The sequence below is a fragment of the Lissotriton helveticus genome, chromosome 6 (genome assembly GCF_964261635.1).
Source record: "Lissotriton helveticus chromosome 6, aLisHel1.1, whole genome shotgun sequence".
NCBI lineage: Eukaryota > Metazoa > Chordata > Amphibia > Caudata > Salamandridae > Lissotriton > Lissotriton helveticus.
In genome coordinates this window covers 2,080,608,712-2,080,629,879 of record NC_136067.1, presented here as the reverse complement: position 1 = coordinate 2,080,629,879, position 21,168 = coordinate 2,080,608,712, and the positions used below count along the sequence as shown (strand labels likewise).

Here is a 21,168-nt window from a genome sequence, read left to right as displayed (position 1 = left end):
CTCTGCTTTCAGGTACTCTACAACTTGAGTCCACCCTTGGACTCCACCGGACACTTCGTCTTCACCCTGCCTGCAGCCCTTTCAGCTTCAAGCACCAAGAGCCTGCGTGTCAAAACCCGACGCCACTTCGACCCTGTGCACCCACTTCCTGTGGGTGAGGTAACTTTGCTCCGCCGGTGTTCCCACACTGGTGCACACCTCTAGGGTCTGTGTGTTAAGTTTTGTTCCTCTAGGTTCAGCGGAAGTGTCCTTAAACTTTAACTATTTGACTTTTACGCACCATTGGTTAACATTGGTGCATGCGTGCGCTTTCCGCACATCTCCCGAATCCCGAGGGCCATTCCCGACTTCAGCATTGCTTGTCCTGACTGCTCCCAGCGATTCCCTAGGCCCTAGGCCTAACCACTGTTCGAGTGGCCTCTCTTATACCACTTGTTTAGTATATGGTTTGAGTGGCCCCCTGCCCTCATCCATAATTGTGCAACTTTGTATGTTTAAACAGTGCTTTTGATTTAACGCTTGTGCCCCTTTATTCATAAAGAATACTGGGGATTGTTTTTAGTAATAAACACATATATTTTTATAATATATACTTGTGTGGTGTCCTTTCATTTGGTATTACAGGATTGTATGTGGTAAAACAGCTCGCTTAACACGACCTCTTAAGTTAAGCCTTTAGGCTGCTTAGTCCATGCTACCACTAGGATAGCTTGTCTAATAAGGTTGACTTACAACCAGACACCATAAGGGGATTGTTTGGTCAGGTAGTAGGTGGTTCCAGAATTGGAAACATCCCCTACCAGGCCAACTTCTCACACTCGTTATAATAAATCCTTGACGATGTGAAAGCGAGCACTGCGGAAGAATACAGTAAACAGGGTATGCTCCATGAGAGGGACAAACTCAAGCTGGAAAGCCTAAAACAAATAAAGCCAGCAAACAGAAAACAATTGGGAATTACAACCACAAAGCCAATGGTAAGCAATGGGTGGAATGCATTCCCAGGGAAGCTTTCCGAATCTCCCCAAGATGTCTTTAGCAAACAAGACAGCAGTGTTGTCTGGTACGCTTTAACCAAAAAATAACTTTCCATTCTGGGTGCGCAGATCGCACGGCTACAGCAGTCTCCCTTAACCTCTACATTGGTAAGAGCTGCTACTAAGTGCTTATGCATCATCTGAGCATTGAGCCACCATCCTGCTGTCACAAACGATGTGAGTGTTAGATATCAACCCACCCGTGGCTTTAGCCAACAATCTTGTAGTTTCTGGTCGGCAAGAAAGATCTTAAATCAGCCTAGTCTCCCAACAGTTGGCATTTAACCCAACATAGCATATGTATTTGTAAAGCACACATTCAACCACAGCATTCTTGTAGATGAATAATAGATGATTACTGTTATCCAACTCAATGGTATATTTTATTCAACCTCATAAGGGAAGGATAAATGGTTGAGTGGACTCACTGGGATTTGAACTTGTGATCATGAGGTAGAACACATGCCATGACAGTGGACGCATTAGTCCACAACGCCACCACACCCTGCTTCTTAGCAAATCATGGTCAACCATGCCAAAGGTTGCTGATGTTTTCAGTACTACTGACAGTGTCTGGAATTACATATACTCAGGGTAGTATATTTAATTCTGGTATAAGTATATGTAACTGCAGACATTTATAGGCTAATTTCTGTACTGTGTCTCGACACAACTAAGTAAAGGAAGCAACAAACATCAAGAGAATACCGGAGAACCATATGTGTATGATTGTTGCTACCCTGTTGGTTCCCAGTAATCCGTCAGAAATCATTAAATTCCACCGGATTTTGATAGCTCTTTTAAGGATGGGAGAAACCTGGGGTTTTGGCGGGAAGATGAAATAATTCTTTCTTGCAATGTGAACTTAACAAATTGCTATATATAACCTGAAATATGCAACAGGGATTGGAATGATGGATGCAAACTTTGTCTTCAATTTATTTTTAAAATTTCAATAACACCCTTCTTAGCTGGTAGAACCACAGAGCAAATCTCTAAAACGCCTGGGGTAGCGGACATCAAACACCCTTTGACCTTTACTTTCACCCACACACACATGCTAACACATACACACACTCTCTCACATAAACACACACAATATACATTTGAAAGCATTTTTTACTTATCTCAGCTGCCAAGGAAGGTCATATTCCAGATAACTGTGCTCTATGTTTTTTTACACTAATAGTAAATAATGTACTATTATTCACTATTAGTGTAATAAAAGGTTGACACAAAACAAAGAGTTGAGCCCAAACCGATGCCCATAAGGACGAGCTGCCACTGTGTTAATGGCACTGATTTTGCCACCCTTGAGACTAGGGGTCACCAGGAGTAGCAATGGGCAAGCAAGTTGTGACCTCTGCCGACCCCTAAATGACAGCTATGTTTCCAACCCTAATCATTAGGCAGTGATTAGTGTAGAGTTGCACCTGGCAGCAGTCGATATTGCCAGTACTACTGGCAAAATAACCTGACACTCTGCCAGAGTCAAGAAGAATAAGACAAGTATCTCAAAAGGGACATGTACACTGATAAGTTTGATCTGTGGTTTAAGCACATGCTGCTGAGATTGTTAACATGATGTTGCAATCTCCATTTGTTACGGCCCATGGAGGGTGTTCCGTGGGGCCGAAAGGTGGGGCGGTGGAGAGCAGGCTGAGGGGTAATAAACATTGGAATATGGATGATCGGAGATAAGTAAACAATTAAATAAATAAAATGAATTTCTTTGCGCGCCCTAGATTGCAAAATGCAATGCAGGGCGCGCAATGAAATTCGTTTCATTTATATAATTGTATTGTTTACTTACCTCTGATCATCCATATTCCGTCGTTTACCTCCCCCCACCCCGCCTTTCCGCCCAACTAAACTGGCTCTACGGGCCGCGATTGCTATTTGTCAAGCTGACCTTTCACACTCCGCAAAAAAAAAAGAACAGATGATAGACAGAGTGATGAATGTTGTATATTTGTACTTCATTCAAAATGGCTACTTGGTGTCAGTAGTCCTTTCTTAGTGTTTCTATCTTCCCAATCTCCCATAGTACCTAAGAGTTTTCTATCTGGTATGTGAGGATTCCAGCCTTGGCAGTTGATGGTCTGGTCAGCTGTGAGGTTTACTGCTCTGCTGTGTATCTTAATAAATCTATCTTAATAACTTGAAGACGTGTCCTGCTGTCTACCTAATCTACTTACAACATTTTGGCCACATTCTGCGCTGACCAGACCAGAGGGGCAGACCAGAGAAAAAGACCAAGAAGAACTGCGCAGCACGAGCAAGACCTCACAAACAAGAACCCACCTTACTGCGGCCTGTAACAAGAAGAAAAGCACCTAAAAACCTGTGTAACGCAATAAAGCCTGAAGAAATTAGCCGGCAAGTAAAAAAATTAAAAAAAGAGGTCTTGCTCGTGCTGCGCAGTTATACTGTCTGAGAAGAAACCAGAAATACTGTCTGAGAAGAAACCAGCTGTGCTGAGTATTATTCATCTGCTGCCAGGAATGTGAGCAAAAACTATTAGTAACCTGACCCTCCTAACAAAGATAAGAGGAAATCTGTCATAAGTGTTCCCCATATGCTGCCAGCAACTTTACAGGAGAAACATGTAACCGGAGAACTGTGTAAAATATCTTCCAAGCCACTCATCTCAGCTGTTGACAAAACGCTATTAAAGAAAATTAGAAAGCTTCTACTAACCACAGGTACCTGTTCTCAAGTAAGTTTCGGTTTTCCCCGTGAGTTCCTATCCGTTGCTCACTGCCAGTTTGACTGACTGCCTGCCTGCTGGGAGTGTCTCCCTGCTAATCTGCTCTTCTCTGAGGGAACTTTTATTCTGATGACGTTGTAGAACCTTCAGGGGTACTAGTGGAGAGGCTGCGTGCCCTACGTCACACGCCTTCCTTTGCTTCCCCTGTTGCCTAGTTACCAGCGTGAGGCCGGAGAGGTCTTTCCGCACGTCTTGGCGCAGGACGTAAATCTGCCATATTTTGTATGTGTTCTTTTTCTTCTGAAGTACCACCGAGTAATTAAAGGAAGCTGGCAAAGTGAAAAGGGGCTGCCTGCACGTACACCCGCTAATGCTTTAAGTGACGGCCCGTCTCTGAAACTGAAGCCATGAGGTAGACACGAATTTGATGTCAAGGTAAGAGAGCGTATGCATCTCTACAGTCTTATAGCAGTTTATTTTCAAGATCATTACCCTGCATTTATGGCTTTACCATCAAAGGGATATAAGCCTTGTACTTCGGAAATAAGCTGCTTATTTACCGCATCTTCAATCAATGACATGGTTTGGTGATAGAAGGATCACATTTCACTTGATGTGGTTTTCACCTCACGAGCAAGCGAGTTTAAAGGCAGTTGAAGTGGGACATATCGGACAACAATGCCATATGGTGGTTTTTAAAAGTACTTTATTTGTGGTTTCGTTCATGAAGTTAAAATTAGAAATTTCACATTATTTATCTGCTTTTGAAAGCCAGGACGATCTAAGGCACTACAAGTGATCTATAACTCAAAGCAAAGAGAAGCCTCACTATATAGTCATGGTGGTATCTATGCAACTACAGGGAGTTGTGCCTTGAGACATTTGATCTTTGGGATACAAACATGCAGTGTGAGGGTTTTTATGGTGATGTTAAAAAGTATATTAAAGTAAAGTCTCAAAATAAACACAAAGGTGAGAACACAGCACAGATGTGAACATTTAAAAGAAAAGAAGCGTAACAGTTAATAAATTGAAAAAAACTGTTAAGCAGCCACCATCAACTTCTGGAGAGAGTAATTCATTTAATTCCAGCGTTTGAGAGAGAGTTGCTCTTAAGCAATTCTATGTCAGGACAGGAGGCTCCGATTATGCTTAGTCTCATTTCTTTACTGACACATAGCAGCCAATCACATTACAGTAAAGAAAAACAGAAATAGGGCAACCATAGAGTACACCCATAGTATATAAACAGTCTCAGAGGTAACCACTTCCTCTTTCTTTGCTGCTCCGCAGCCAGTTAAGTCTATTTCCCTTTTAATGCTTATATTGCTGTTGTAAATCTTATTGTTATGATTGTTTGTGCACTTGCCTTATCTTGCGCTGCTTTCTGATACCTGCGCGCGGCTTGTGTATGCTTTGTGGTCCGCCTTTCGGTGTGCTGGTACTGTTTTCGCGTCCGTTTTCGGCGCGTTTGTTGGGAGCGCGTTGCTCGCCTCCCAGTGCCTGGCCGTTTGTGCCGGTCGCTTTCGGTGGAGCGGGAGCAGGGGTCCGCGGTTCGCATTGGGAGCGCGAGCGCTCTCGAGCCGGTGTTGTTCAGTGGCATTTCAGCGTCGCGCGTGCGCGCTGCTTTATTTCCGGCTCGAGGCATTTTTTCTTCACACGCCCTCCTGCCGGTTGAGTGAAGGACCGCTGTTAATCTGTGCTCAAGCCCACAGCCCTGAACTTTTGACCCCGCTTGACGCCGGAGCTCAGGAAAGAGCTTCGGTTGTATTTCATTGTGCATAGGCTCTGCCTAGAGTGTTTTTTGACGGCAGGCTTTCTCCCTCCACATTCAAATTGTTTTTTGCATCGAGTTTTACCTCAGTTTGAGCCTGCTTTGGGGTTCACACTCCCCCATTACTGGTATCTAAGATACTCCATATATTACTACAGTCTTGTGGGCATTGACTTTTGCATATTGTTGCAATGGCTGAGTATTATGAAGAAGATGAAGACTGTTATTATGATGAGGAGGAAGATACTTCTCTTGCATATGACTTAGTGGAGGAGTTGGATAATGGTGTTCAACTTTCAGTTAACAAGGCACTGGTAAGGGCCATTAATCCCCTTAAACGCCATCTTAATGAATATGCCATTCAACAGGGCTGGTTGCCTCCTTCACAAAAATCCGCAAAGTCTCCTGGTAACCCTCACAAATTAGATTTTCAGAGACTGGCGAAGGTTTTATCTTCAGACAAACCCAAGTCTTCTGCGTCTCTTTATGCGGAGGGGTCAGACCATGGTCAAGCCTCTTCAGGTCATGACTCTCCTCCTAAAAAGCGTCTCCGCAAGGAGCATTTTGTTGACGCCTTTGAGCGCCCCCCCCTTCTCACTTTCGAACCTGAGGACATTGTCCATCCACATTCCACGTCATGGCTGCCCGCTCCAGCGGTGGCAGCTTACCTGGAGGCGCATGTTCGCCAACCCTTTGAGGCGCCTGTCCGGGCTCGGCTTCGCTCTGAGTGCCCGAGGCCTGACCTGGCAGACCATATTGCTGAAACCCCGGAGGTGGACCCTATGATGGTCACCTACCTTAAAAAATATTCTAAAGACCCCAAGAAAGGCCTGGACCGTTCCTGGCGGTCTTGTCAAGACAAGCTAATGGACATGTTGGGTCCCCTATCCAAGATCCTGGACCTAGGTTTCAAGGCCAAGGAAGCCTCGGCGACAGTTAACCCTGACGAGCTAATCGAATGGGCACAGAGGGCCGTATGCATGTTTGGGAACGTTAATTGTGCCATTTCAGCAGAACGTCGTCGATCCATTCTCCTGAAACTGGATCCAAAGTTGGCGGAGCTGGCCACCTCTGAGGCAGGTCCAGAGGCGCAGGGTCTTCTTTTTGGCCAGCCTTTTCTACAGGAGTTGACTAAGTTTGTCTCTGCCTTTAGCGGCATTGATAGGGCACAAGCTTCCTTGCGCCGGGCCATGCGTCCGGTTTTCACCAAGGCCGGACGACAAAGGGGACGGTCGTTCGGCCGTGGATCTCAGCAACAGTCCCAGAGGGGTGGATCGCAGCATCGTGGTGGCCAATACGACTCTGGCTACTCCACCCGCGCAAACTTTTATCCTTCTAGAAAAGGAAAAGGCCAGTATGGCAAAGGACGTTCCGGTGGTCATCAGGGACAATACCAAGATTCCCACCCTACAGGTGAGCCTGATTCATGCATGCGATGTGATGTTGGGGGGTCGCATTCAATTTTTCCTGCAGAATTGGCGCTTGCTCTCCGGCGATGCTTGGGTGCTACAAACTGTTCAGGGGTTCAGAATAGAATTCTATCACCCGATGCATCAGACTTGTCCCCCTCCTTGTCTGCGTTTTTCTCTTCAGGATCAGGTTTGTCTCTCCGAGGAGATAGACTCTCTTCTGAAAAAAGGGGCGGTGATTCCAACCACCCGTCATCCGAAGGGGTTTGCCAGTTCTGTCTTTCTGGTCGAGAAAAAAGGGGGCGGTGCTCGTCTTGTTCTCAACCTGAAAGACTTCAACGGCGGAGTCGTCTATCGTCATTTCAAGATGGAGGGCATCCATCTGTTGAGGGATCTCCTTCGAGAAGGGGATTGGATGGTCAGACTGGACCTCAAGGATGCTTATCTTTCGGTTCCGATTTACAAACCTCATCGCCGTTTTCTCCAGTTTCTCTGGCAGGGAGTCTGGTACGAGTATCAGGTTCTCCCGTTCGGTCTTTCGTCAGCACCATGGTGCTTCACGAAGCTGTTGAGACCAGTTGTGGAACATCTTCGGTCACTGGGTGTCAGGTTGATTATTTATCTGGACGATATTCTCCTTATGGCGGATTGTCCTCTCAAACTTCTTCAACATCTGGAATTATCCATCACTCTTTTACAGTCTCTGGGGTTTCTAATCAATGTCCAGAAATCGGTTTTGGTTCCAGCCCAGCGTATCGATTTCCTGGGCTTTCAGATCGACTCGGTTACTTGTCAACTTCTCTTGCCCAACCAAAAGATGCGTTATATCAAGAGAGAGTTGATGTCTGTTATTTCCAGACCGACTGTGTCGTTGAGGTCGTTGGCGCGTGTAGTCGGTCTGCTGGCGTCATCCATTCAGGCGATCTTTCCGGGTCCCCTACATTACAGGGCAATGCAGCGCCTGAAAATTCTTCATCTCCGGAAAGGCCTCGGATATTCCGATCAGATTCCTCTTACGGAGGAGGTCCGGTGGGAGATGCAGTGGTGGTTGGACCACATGGAGGCCTGGAACGGCCGAGCCCTCTTCGGTGTGTCTCCGGATCTGGTGATCGAATCCGATGCCAGTCGGTGGGGCTGGGGAGCCCGTTGCGGCTCGGTCTCGACCGGGGGTCGTTGGTCCCCTCAGGAATTGAAACTTCATATCAACTGTCTGGAGCTCCTAGCGGGTTCCTTTGCGATCAAATGTTTTTCTCCCCTACAGACCAGTTGTTGTGTCCTTCTCCGGATGGACAATATCTCGGCAGTCCGCTATGTGAACAAACTGGGCGGGACCAGGTCCAGAATCCTGGCGGAGATCGCCAAAGATTTTTGGCACTTCTGTCTGCAGAAAAAGATCACTGTTATTGCGGAGTACCTTCCGGGATGCCGCAATCAGATAGCGGACTGGCACTCCAGGCACCTTCGGGATTACAGCGATTGGAGGCTGCATCCCCGGGTCTTCCGTGCTCTCCATCGGCGTTGGGGTCCTTGCCAACTAGATCTCTTTGCCTCACGCCTCAATGCGCAACTTCCGCATTTTTACAGTTGGAGGCCGGACCCTCAGGCTCTGGCCACGGATGCCTTTCTCCAGCAGTGGCCATCGACCCTCTGTTATGCCTTCCCTCCATTTCTAATGATTCCCAGGGTATTGGCCTACTCCAAACGATTTCAGACGGATCTGATTCTGATTGCCCCTCTCTGGAGGGCTCAAGCGTGGTTTCCGGTCCTTCTAGAAATGTGTTCGGCCCCACCGTTTCTCCTTCCCCCATTGTGGAATCTCCTGTTGGACCCTCTCGGAGGTCCTCATCCCCTGATCCTCTCAGGCTCCCTCCCTCTTCTCGCGTGGAGGATCTCGGGGATCGCTGGTCGCTCCCGGGCCTTTCAAGCGACGCTTCCAAGCTCCTTAGTGAAGCTTGGGCTCCCAATACTCACAAACGGTATAAGGGGTCTTGGAAGCGTTGGTGTGATTGGTGTTCACAACAACAAGTTGATCCCGTTTCAGCAGATATCAGCATGATTGTTAATTTCTTGGCCTCCTTAGCCACCTCTGGTCTGGCTTATTCGACTATCAACGGTTTCCGGTCTGCTATCTCGGCGGGTCATGCCCACATAGATGGGAAACCCGCGGGTGAACATCCTTTTGTTTCCAGGTTGCTTAAAGGAGTTCGTTTTGCAAAACCTCCCACCCCTAAATATGTTACCTTGTGGGATGTTTCTGTTGTCCTCAGATTTTTGGAGGCCTGGCCTTCCAATGCTTCCTTATCTCGCAAGCAGCTTTCTGCAAAACTGACTATGTTGCTATGTTTGGTCTCTTGTAAGCGCGTGTCGGATGTGCACGCTTTGGATCTGGCGGGTCGCAGCTTCACTCCTGAAGGAGTTTCCTTTCGTCTCTCCAGACGTACCAAATCTAATGCGCCTTCTATTTCTTATCCTTCTTTCCCTTCTCACCCCAACCTTTGTGTGGTTCAATGTCTGAAGGATTATGAGGTGAGTACTGCTTCTTTGCGCTCAGACATGCAGGGTCAACTGCTGATTGCATTACAAAAGCCTTTTCGCCCTGTTTCTCCAGCTACCTTGGCGCGCTGGGTGCGGGGGCTTATGTCTGAAGCTGGAATTGATGTTTCTGTGTTTGGCGCACACTCTGCACGTGGAGCGATGGCGTCCAAAGCTTATTCCATGGGTGTTACTCTGTTTGATATCATGAAGGCTGCAGATTGGTCATCTGCTTCTGTGTTTAAAACTTTTTACTTTAAGCCTATCGATAGTGTTGCTTCTGTGGTGGTAGATCAGCTTTAAAAAAGCATAATCGGAGCCTCCTGTCCTGACATAGAATTAAAAATTTGCAAACATTCGTGACAAGAATTTTCAATTCTATTAAGGACTAGGAGGCGAGGATTATCCCACCCGTTGTATATGCCTGTATCTATTATATTGTTACTATGCAATACTTCATGGATCTTTCCTAATGAAATGTGATGAATGCTTTGGTTTTTTCTTTACCCACCCTTTATTTGCTCATGATTACACAGGATGTGTATTACGGCTTTGTGTCTCTTTTCAGGCTCTGATCCCAAGTGAGGTTCCTCCGGCTCCGCCCTTGTGGACGTTCTGCTGCGAGTTTCTTCTCCTCGTTGGCCTGCTTCTGTTCCTGTGGCTTTTGGAAGTTCCTCCGCCTCCACGTTCGGATTTTGGTCCTTTCGAATGATGTTTTCCTTGGTTTCTGATGTTTAATTAGTTCTTCCTACTGGATTTTGGACAAAGAAAGAGGAAGTGGTTACCTCTGAGACTGTTTATATACTATGGGTGTACTCTATGGTTGCCCTATTTCTGTTTTTCTTTACTGTAATGTGATTGGCTGCTATGTGTCAGTAAAGAAATGAGACTAAGCATAATCCTCGCCTCCTAGTCCTTAATAGAATTGAAAATTCTTGTCACGAATGTTTGCAAATTTTTAAGTATTGCGGATATAAAAAAAATAATCTGACTTGAAGTCATAAAAGAGATGCCCCCATTCAACAGTATAAAAAGACTATATAAGCAAATGAAAAAATTTGGAAAGTGTAATGTGTATCTCAATAATGGAGAACACTATGGCATATGTAATGCTAGGACAAGGCAAGTCCTAGAACCGGCAAAACCAGAACCAGGAGAGGACAAAAGATGTCCCAGGAACGGAAAGGGACAAAGGCCCCATAATTAATAGCGGGAGACGACAAGGCAAATTCCAGGACCTGCAGAACTAAGACATGGGAGAGGACAAAAGATGTCCCAGGACTGGATGGGGACAAATGCCCCCAGAATAACGACCGGGAGAGGAGAAAATTAGTCCCAGACCGGCAGTACCAGGAACCGGAAGACAACGAAGAATGTCCCAGGACCGGAAGGGGACAAAGGTTCCAGAATTAGAACTGGGAGAGGACAAAGGACGTCCCAGGACCAGAAGAGGACAAAGGTCTCTCAATCTATACCGGAAGTGGACAAAGGAAGTCCCAGGACCGGGAAAGTTCCCGACCGAGATTCGTGACGGACAAGAGTTCCAGTACCACAACAGAAAGTTGTGACAAGGTGGTTCTCTGAACCAGGATAAATATTCCGCCATTTGAACCAGGCTTATAGCCACAGTACCGAGACAGTTTGTCCACAAAAGAAATACAATTTAAAGGTAGCTCAGAGGCCAGAATCACAAATAGAGACTCGTTACACGAGAATAAGAACCAGAACCTAGACACCTGGTCCCGAATTTCATCTTTGACAAGAGATCTGGCTCTAAATTTTTCTACGGGAACATCCATCCAGAACTTTTGACCCACTGAGACATTTGTTGAACTGTTCTATCTTCAACAATGAGCGGGAAGCCGCAATGGACAAACACTGATTGGAGAAAGTAAACTGTCTGTTCCCATTTTTGCTGGCCACAATGATGGATTGTAGAGAGTAGACTGGCTCTTCATGTTTTGCCAATCAAAGGGGAGAAAGTGGTCATCATGATCTTCATCATCATTCTCATCTTGATCCTGATTCTCTTCCTTCGTGATCTGGAAGTCCTTGAGGTTGCTGACCTCCTGCGTGTTATATGTTTTCTTCTTCGTGTTTTTCCGTGCTTTAACTTTTACTATGTGTTTGAGTCTTTCATTTTTGTTTATCTGTAAAGGGAGAAGATATGTTGTATATTTGTGCTTCATTCAATATGGCTACTTGGTGTCAGTAGTCCTTTCTTAGTGTTTCTATCTTCCCAATCTCCCATAGTACCTAAGAGTGTTCTATCTGGTATGTGAGGATTCCAGCCTTGGCAGTTGAAGGTCTGGTCAGCTGTGAGGTTTACTGCTTTGCTTTGTATCTTAATAAATCTATCTTAATAACTTGAAGACGTGTCCTGCTGCCTACCTAATCTACTTACAACAAGGAACAATGCAAACATCAGCCCTAATCTCAGATTTGGGTTTAATACATCATTTTGTGTTCACTACGTCACCCCAGTTTGGACCAAGCCATATGAAAATCAGTCTTGACCCTGCTTCCCATGGAACAGTGCAGACTGAACTGCCAGGCCAGGTCCTCCCTGGACTGGAAACAAGTATCCTGGGACTGGCTTTGGGCTTTCACATTCTTAAAATGACTTATGAAAGTCTGACTAACCAGCCATTAACTGAAAGTCATGGTGCAGCATATGTAATTTAGGACAGCATGAGTGCGTACGGTAAGTAAGCTAGTTTGGTGCTGTATCTCTTATACAAGTAACTGCAACTCTGCGAGCCACATGCTTAAATGGACGTTGATGAATTTCAGTATATGCCCCTGATTCTTCCACAAAGTGCCAGTGAAGTATTACACCGCTCAATTTAATTTCATATTTCCCTATACTAATTCCCCATTAATCCTGTTTGGGTTCCAGAGTAGCGTGCTACCCGCCAAAAAGCACTTCAATCACCTCAACAGGTGTAGCAAGCTCTATATATATTTTTTATTATTTATTTTTGTTTATTCGGTTTTTATCACAGAAAAAAACCCATACAAGCATTGTCACAAGTGAATTTAATTTTCAAATTCTACATTAAAATGAAATACTACCAATAAAAAACTATTGTTTATAAAACATATGAAATTCTAAAAAACGTATTTACAATATAATCTGTGCAACATTTCTTTTAAAAAGTTCTAGCTATATACATAAAGCCTTAAAAAGGAACATCAGCTAACTTTTTACTAGCACAATTGGATTGTTAAATTCATACTGAAAACAGAGTTTGTTACAGATTTAATCGATGTCGAAAAATACATTTCAGGAATTTGACAATATACTTCGATATCCACTCCTCACCCAAATACTGTAAAGAAAGCAAGGCCGGACGGCATCTTCTAATGCCCATAAGTTTTAATATCGGTAACAGCCAGATCTTTCTATGTCCATTGTAATATTTACAAAAAAATAAGGTGTGAATGGTTGCCTGAACAGAAATGTTATCACACGGGCATGATGGTAATTCTAAGTCCCAGTTATTTCTATTTGAAAAGGCAACCAAACGGTGAAAAATATTTAACCTAAATCTGGTCAGAAGAAATCTCTCAAACGTGGAAAAATCATGAGTTAAATAAGGCTGAATAGATAAAGTGGTATGAACAGCCATACAGTGTTGTACACATGGTTTAATGGCCTCTTTAGTCATTCTTATTTCTTCTAGATGTGCGAGGCACAACACCTGTAGTCCCTTCCTTGATAATGACCGAATTGAGGATGGTACAGTATAATATTTTTCCAACCCTAGGTCATTCAAAAAACATTTTATATATAATAGCCAGACGATTTTATGAGAATGGTCCAGAAACATACAATCTAGAATGATTCCCTGTGTAAAAACATTTTTATCTGAAGACCAGATTCGATGCCACAGAAGGAGTGGTTGTATTTTGGCTATATTTGATAAATGTGAAATCCCCAGTTCAGTATGGCATGAAAAAGTAGGTGTGCTCCTTGGTACTGCTAAAAGAAACCTCAGAAAGGCATTTTCGACCACTTGCCAACTGTTGATATTTACGTACCCCCACACACCAGCCCCGTACAGTGCAACTGTTTGACATTTGGCTTTATATATCTGTAGAAGCTCTATCGGGGGCCTCTTTCCCAGTTTTTGTGAAGCTCTATATAAATGCAAACGTTTCCTTCTTCTATCCCTCCACTATCCTTCTCAATCCAAATAACAGACCAACAAACCCACTGCTCAAATTAATTTAATTATTCACGATACTAATTCATCACTAATACTTTTGGGTTACGGAGTAGCATCCTACTTGCTGAAAAAGCGATTTAATGCCTCATCGGGGGTAGTAAGCGCTATATAAATGCAATTACAATACAATATAACACTACTGGGTTGGGATGATACCGTCATGTGTTACTTAACATTAACAGAAATTGCCTGCCTGAAGCAGAAAGCATGATACATGTGAATGTCATTATCAGATGTGTTGGTGCATGTACATGGACTTTTTAAATAGCGTTTGTTCCTCCTACAAACACAAACGTCTGTACAAATGCAAAAAAGTGCATATATCTGACCTTCTTTCACAAGGGCAAAACAGAGCACAAAACGGAGCGCATCTCAGAAGGTACATCCTCAGTGGCTAACAATAGCATAACTTAAATGTTGTTTCCCCCCTCAAATCCTGAATGAAAACACACCAGCTAATGTCTTCACGCATAGTGTCTGAGAACTATGGGGCATATTAGCAAGGAACCTCGTTAAAATTATTGCTGTTTTATTGGCAGAAAACTGCCAATAAAACGGCGATAATGGGCTTGCTAATATGCGTTATAGAATTCCTATAGAATCCCAGGTTAGTGGTTTCCTTAAATTACATGATAACAGCATGCAGGATACAAGTAATTAGCATCCACTGTCTTTAATTGATGTCGGGCAAAAGTGCCACTTTGATTCGGTCTCCATTCATACAATCTTAATATGAGTATCTGTAATACAATACCATTTCTGGGCACCAAAAAAATCCCTATTAAAAATTATATTGAGGTGTGTTTTTATAGTGCTTACTTTAACAGCGCGCTGCTTTGACAAGCAGTAAATAAGCGAAATAAATCAATCAACTCATTTGATATTTTGTGTTTAACATCCCAAAGAAGGATGAAAATCAGAATCTGCCCTTCCGGATTTAAAACTGCAGGTTCCCACCAATTTCTGTAGCAGGTTCATTAAAGTGTCTATGGAGACGTCGAGGATTCTGAAGTTCTAAATCTGTGCGTTAGGCGAATAGTTTTTTATTTGCACATGTTCACAGTTCTGGATGTTTGAAAATAAAACAATTTCGAATGAAAAAGAAGGAAAGATATCTCAGCGCCTTGACTGCTCCTGTTCTAATCAACAAATCAACAGCATCCTAAAAAGCTAGGCTTCTAACTACAAGTTAGAGAAAGTCGGTAAGGTTAAGTTTGGGTAACTCGTAACTCAAAGATGTAACTTAAAGCGCTTCCATGCCGCACACACCTAACAGTCTGCACTACATTAAGATACAGCTAGGAAGTCTTTGAATCTCTGATATCGGTACATTATGTACACAACTGTTCCACCATCTGTGACACAGCTTTCAATGTGCATGACTCGTCACGTGCATGCGCTGTTGCAATTTATGAGCATGCACTAGGGCTACCCACACAGGTGAGGTATCATTCTTGTTGGTAGACTTTGGGGAATGCATGTTCCATGGAATTTTGTGTATCTATGCAGATTCTAGAACTTTCCACCACAGAAATATGGGAACATGTAGGTTTTTTTGGACAAAATATTAAGTTTGTAAGGGATTCTGTGTAACAGAACCTGGTGGGAGCCAGTCAAGTCACCCCATCCTGGATTCCCCTGGGTGTCTAGTTTTCAAATACGTATAAGTTTGCTAGATTTTCCTAGGTGTCGATAGAGCTAGGGTTCAAAATCTGCAGCTAGGCACTTTGTAAAAAAAAGGTCCCTTTTCACAGTGAAAATGTGGTGTGTCCTCATTGTGTTTGGGGCCGTTTCCTGTCGCGGGCACTAGGCCTACCCACACAAGAGAGGTATAATTTTTCTCATAAGACATTGGCAAAAAACGAGTGGGTGGAATTTTGTGGATCTACACATATTCCAGAACTTTCCAGCACAGAAATGTGAGGAAAAGGTGTTTTTTTTTTTTTACAAATATTTATGTTTGCTAGGGAATCTGGGTAACAGAACCTTGTGAGAGCCAGTCAAGTCAACCCATTCTAAATTCCCTGGGGTGTCTAGTTTTCACAAATGTAAAGGTTTACTAAGTTTCACTAGGTGCAGGTAGAGTTAGGGTTTAAAATCTACAGCTAGTCATTTTGCAAAAAAAGGGTCTGATTTCACTGTGAAAATGTGGTCTGTCCAGGTTGTGTTTTGGGCCATTTCCTGTCGTGGACACTAGGCCTACCAACACAAGTGCTGTACCAATTTTCTCAAAAGACTTTGAGGAACGCGGTTTGTATGTATGTATGTATCGCATACTTTTATAGCGCGAACTGTCACCCATAGGGTATCCTGGCGCTTTGACTCTACCTAGCTTTACGCAATCACAAAATTACACTGACCTGGGGAAAAAAGTAAGACTTCAGTCCTTTTTTAAAGGAGGAGAGTTCCTTCAGGCTACTCAAAAACAGGGGAAGAGAATTCCAAAGCTTGGCAGCAGTGAAGCCAAAGGAACAGCCGCCCATCTGAATCCTAGGGACTGTCACCAAGCAAGCAGAGGAGGACCGTAGAGGTCTGGCTGCTGAATACCATGGGAAGAGATCTAGCAGCGCAACAAGCCCCTGTCCGTGGAGAGTCCTAATGACTATGCAAGACGCCTTAAAACCAGATAGGCTGATGGACAGGTAACCAGTGAAGGTCTTTTAGCGCCAAAGAAGAAGAGGACGAGGGCATCCGAGAAAGAGCCAGCTTAGCTGCCATATTCTGTATGCACTGCAACTTACTAATCAAGGTGCTGGGGGCACCCAGAAGTAGTGCGTTGCAGTAATCAAGCCTGCTAAGAATTATACTACGCACTACTTCCGGTCTAGCAGGTGCCAGAAGCATGGGAAGGATCTTACGCAATGTACGAAGCAGCATCATACATGTGGCAATTGTCTTATTTACAAAAGGCGTCCAGCTGTAAATTTGGGCCTAACGTGACACCCAAGTTGCGAGCAGCATCCGCTGCCTCAGCCGTGCCCAAAGACGAGGCTGGCCAAAAACCGGTCGGCAGGGGGTGGGGGGTTCGGTCCAAAGAGCAATACAGCACCTCAGTTTTAGATCCATTGAACTGGAGGGAATTACATCTGAACAAGTCTACTTAGAGACGGCGTCTCTCCCTTCCAAGGAGAATATAAGCTGCGTGTCGTCGGCGTAATTAATTACCGAGATGCCAAAAGGTTTGGGTGGAAGTTTGTGGATCCACGCAGATTCCATAATTTTCCACCACAGAAATGCGAGGAAAATTGGTTTTTTTGGACAACTCTTTAGGTGTGCAAGGGATTCTGGGTAACAGAACCTGGTGAGAACCAGTCAAGTCACCCCATCCTGGATTCCCCTGGTTGTCTAATTTTAAAAAATGTATAGGTTTGCTAGGTTTACCTAGGAGCAGGCAGAGTTAGGGTTCTAAATCTACAGCTGAGCACTTTCCAAAAACAGGGCCAGTTTTCACTGTGAAAATGTGGTGGGCCCACGTTGTGTTTTCTGTTGCCGGCACTAAACCTACCCACGCAAGAGAAGTACCATTTTCTCCTAAGACTTTGGTGAACGCTGGGTGCGTGGAGTTTTGTGGATCCACTCAGACTCCAGAACTTTCCACCACAGAAATGTGAGGAAAATGCTTTTTTTTTTTACAAATCTTCAGGTTTGCAAGGGTTTCTTGGTAACAGATCCCATTGAGAGCCGGCCAACTCGCCCCATCCTGAATTCCCTGGGGTGTCTAGTTTTCAAAAATGTATTGGTTTCCTAAGTTTAACCAGGTGCTGGCAGAGTTAGGGTTCAAAATCTAGAGCTAGGCACTTTGCAAAAAAAATTGTCAGTTTTCACTTTGAAAATGTGGTGTGTCCAAGTTGTATTTTGGGACGTTTCCTGTTGTGGGACCTAGGTCTTGCCACAAAAGTGAGGTACCATTTTCTCTGAAGACTTTAGTAAACGTGGGGTGGGTGGTATTTTGTGGCTCCACGCAGATTGCAGAACTTTCCACCACAGAAATGTGAGGAAATCATGGGTTTTTGGGACAAATCTTTAGGTTTGCAAGGGATTCTGGGTAACCGAATCCGGTGAGAGCCAGTCAACTCACCCCATCCTAGATTTATCTGGTTGTCTAGTTTTCAAAAATGTGTAGGTTTCCTAGGTTTACCAAGGTGCTGGCAGAGTTAGGGTTAAAAATCTAGAGCTAGGCACTTTGCAACAAAGGGTTCCGTTTTCACTTTGAAAATGTGGTGTGTCCACGTTCCATTTTGGGACATTTCCTGTTGTGGGCCCTATGCCTACCCACACAAGTGAGGTACCATTTTTCTTGGAAGAGTAAGGGAAACGCGGGTTGGGTTGAATTTTGTGAATCCACGCAGATTCCAGAACTTTCCACCACAGAAATGTGAGGAAATTGTGGGGTTTTTTGGACACATTTTTAGGTTTGCAAGGGATTCTGGGTAACATAACCTAGAGAGAGCCAGTCAAGTCACCCCATCCTGGATTTCCCTGGGTGTTTAGTTTTAAAACATGTATAGGTTTGCTAGGTTTCCCTAGGTGCTGGCAGAGTTAGGGTTCAAAATCTAGAGCTAGGCACTGTGCGAAAAAGGGTCGTTTTTCACTGTGAAAATGTGGTGTGTCCACGTTGCATTTTGGGCCATTTCCTGTCGCGGGTACTAGGACTATCCACACAAGTGAGGTTCCCTTTTTCTCTGAAAACTTTGGGGAATGCAGGGTGGGGGCATTTTGTGGGTCCACGCAGATTCTAGAACTTTCCACCACAGAAATATGAGGAAAAGCTGTTTTAAACACATTTTTAGGTTTGCAAGGGTTTCTGGGTAATAGAACCTGGTGAGAGCCAGTCAAGTCACCCCATCCTGGATTTCCCATGGTGTCTAGTTTTTAAAAATGTATAGGTTTTCTAGGTTTCCCTAGGTGACGGCAGAGCTAGGGTTGAAAATCTACAGCTAGTCACTTTTCAAAAAAAGGGTCAGTGTTCACTGTCAAAATAAAGTGTGAACACGTTGAGTTTTGAGCAATTTCCTGTTGCAGGCACTAGGCCTTCCCACACAAGTGAGTGACCATTTTTAGCGGGAGATTTTGGGTAACACATATTTGTAGAGCACCTGTTATTACCTATTGACTTTTGATCCACTTCTGCCTTCCAAATGAAAGACAATGTGTAAAAAAAGAAGTCATTTTAAAAAATGACCTATAATTCTCATGCTAATAGGGGTACCCACAATTTTGGAAATGTGCAAATATCTACGGTTTCTAAACTTTATATTTTGTTCCAATTTCATAAATACATAGGTGTCTTTCATACCGATTTTTCCATGGATATATTTTCCCAAATTTATTGCTACATACCCGGTACATAATAAAAATAAATGGCAATACGCTGCTCAGTTATTCGCTCTGGGTTCATCAGGTTCTTGGGAACATACAAGTCCTATATATCCCCACAACCAGAAAGTTCCAGCAAATGTAACAGTATATTGCTTTCAAACAGCTGTCATAATTAGTTACAGGTGGTAACGTTTACACAAATGGCTGTTTTTTCAACTAATTTTCAATTGTTCCTATATTCAACGCTTAGTTTCTATAAAGAAATCTTGAAGGATCTACACAAATGACCCCTTGCTAAATTTAGAATGGTGTCTACTTTTCTAAAATGTATAGCTTTTCAGGATCCATTATTGCTTTCATACCCATTTCTACCATTAACTGGAAAAAGGTTGAAAGCACAAAAAATATCAAAAATAGGCTATGTCCCAGAAATATGCCAACACTGGCAAAGGGCTCGGCCACCGAGCTCTTTGCCAGGGCCGGTTTTCGGGCGATTTTGTTACAGGGACGATTTTATGCTGCAAAAACGTCCCTGTAACAAAAATGGACCCCAGAGGCCCCAAACCGGCCCCCCACCCATGCGGCTCACCGGGGGATTGCCCGGTGCCCGCTATGGCCAGTCCGGTCCAGGTTATAATGAGCTATACAAATGCATGTAGCATAACATATTTCAGGACAAACGTCTAACCCTTACACACGTTGTTTACTTTCTGAAGTCTATTTAACTTTAAATCTGCATGCTTTGTCCTTTTGTTTGATATCATCCCTGTATTTTAGAAAACAAAACATATTCCAAATGTACAGAGAGATACACTCTCAAAATTAATAATATCTGAAAAAATATGTACACACATTAATGTTAAACATCACCCAACTTGTGTCACCTGGGATATGAGTAGTTCCTTTAACCCATTCTCTGCGCCGCAAATATAGCCACGGCACGGTCGGGGGTAGGGGGTGGGCCTGGCGCTCCCGTACTTAAGATGGCTACAAGCCATCGTGAGTCACGGGCGGCATGTGCTCATGACGGCGTGCAGCCATCATGATTCCGCCCACTCACGTATTCGCCCGCACTGGTGGGGAATTAGTGCTGTGTTGGCGAGACAGCAGTTGCATGACGGCTCCACACCGTCATAAGCACACGCCGCCCGTGACTCATGGCGGCATGGAGCCGTCATGAGCACAGAAAGGGTTCATGTGTGCTGTGGAGCCGGCTGCACACCGTGCAACTTCCTCTCAGTGGTGAACTGTGGCTCTCCTGTTTTCATATTCACAGAGCTTTTGTGCAGCCAAAGGAAGAATTGGTGGGAATGCCAATATGAAAGCAATACCACAAATGATTTCTCAACCAACCCACACTGAACGGCACAAGCAGCAATTCACCCCAACAACATGTTAAAACGAACAGTGACGTAGCAAGGGAGGTGCAAGCCTTCATGCAAGCAAAGAAACTGTGACTGTTTACTGATGGTTAGGTCGAAAAGGGCAGTCATGATTTAGGTCCAGCCTCATACCTCAGGCACCTGGTACAACTGCACCTGCTGCACTATTGATTGCCAAGCCCCAGAACAGAAGGAAACGCACATTCTGCGGCACACCTGCTGCTGTGGACCACAGTTTGGACTCCACTGTGCCCCCCACGCTGTGTGTCATGTACAAAGTCAACGGGTAGAGCTATACAAAGCAGGCACATTACTGCAGGAGTGAGAATGTGAGAGCACGTCACGGTTGCCCTCTCACAGGCAATGTACAAGTGTTTGGAGAAAAACAGGAAAAGGAGAAGAAAAGTTGAATGTGTTTCTGAACTCAGCATGTCTGACCTTTGAGCATCCTACTGTGAGATCAAATGTTTCAAACATAATCAAATGTGGGGGACTGAAAGTGTGGTCAGTTGTAAACAAGGTTAAGAGGGTCAGCAGCGCCGCCAAGTGTCCAGTTGCACCGGAGGATGATTTTGCAGTCTGCACCTTCCAGGTGGCTGCTCACAGAATGCATGCATGCGCACCACAGCCTAAAACTGTGGGATAATGGGAACAAAGAGTAAAATCTTAACTTTTAGCAGGCTCCTCGACTCACCGTTATCTGTCAGACACTCAGCTTGAGCTCTGGCAATTGTTGGAAATGACTGACCTCAAATGACCCCAATCAAGACCGG

At 44.3% G+C, this 21,168-nt stretch overlaps 2 protein-coding genes across 4 annotated transcripts in view; one reads left to right on the top strand and one right to left on the bottom strand.

Moving 5' to 3' along the window:
- LOC144764020 (olfactory receptor 2D3-like) overlaps window positions 1-3,866 on the bottom strand; it is a 143,138-nt gene extending 139,272 nt beyond the window's left edge. Inside the window, exon 1 of one of the 3 annotated variants that reach the window (XM_078650151.1) lies at window positions 3,747-3,866. The gene's annotated coding sequence lies outside the window, so the exon portion shown is untranslated. Of the gene's footprint in view, window positions 1-3,737 lie in introns of all 3 variants that reach the window. The other 2 variants (XM_078650150.1, XM_078650152.1) reach the window with 2 other exon arrangements.
- Window positions 3,867-4,071: 205 nt separating this feature from the next.
- The window catches only part of LOC144764019 (uncharacterized), a 420,985-nt gene continuing 403,888 nt past the window's right edge, over window positions 4,072-21,168 (top strand). Inside the window, exon 1 of the mRNA XM_078650149.1 lies at window positions 4,072-4,182. The gene's annotated coding sequence lies outside the window, so the exon portion shown is untranslated. The remainder of the gene's footprint in view (window positions 4,183-21,168) is intronic.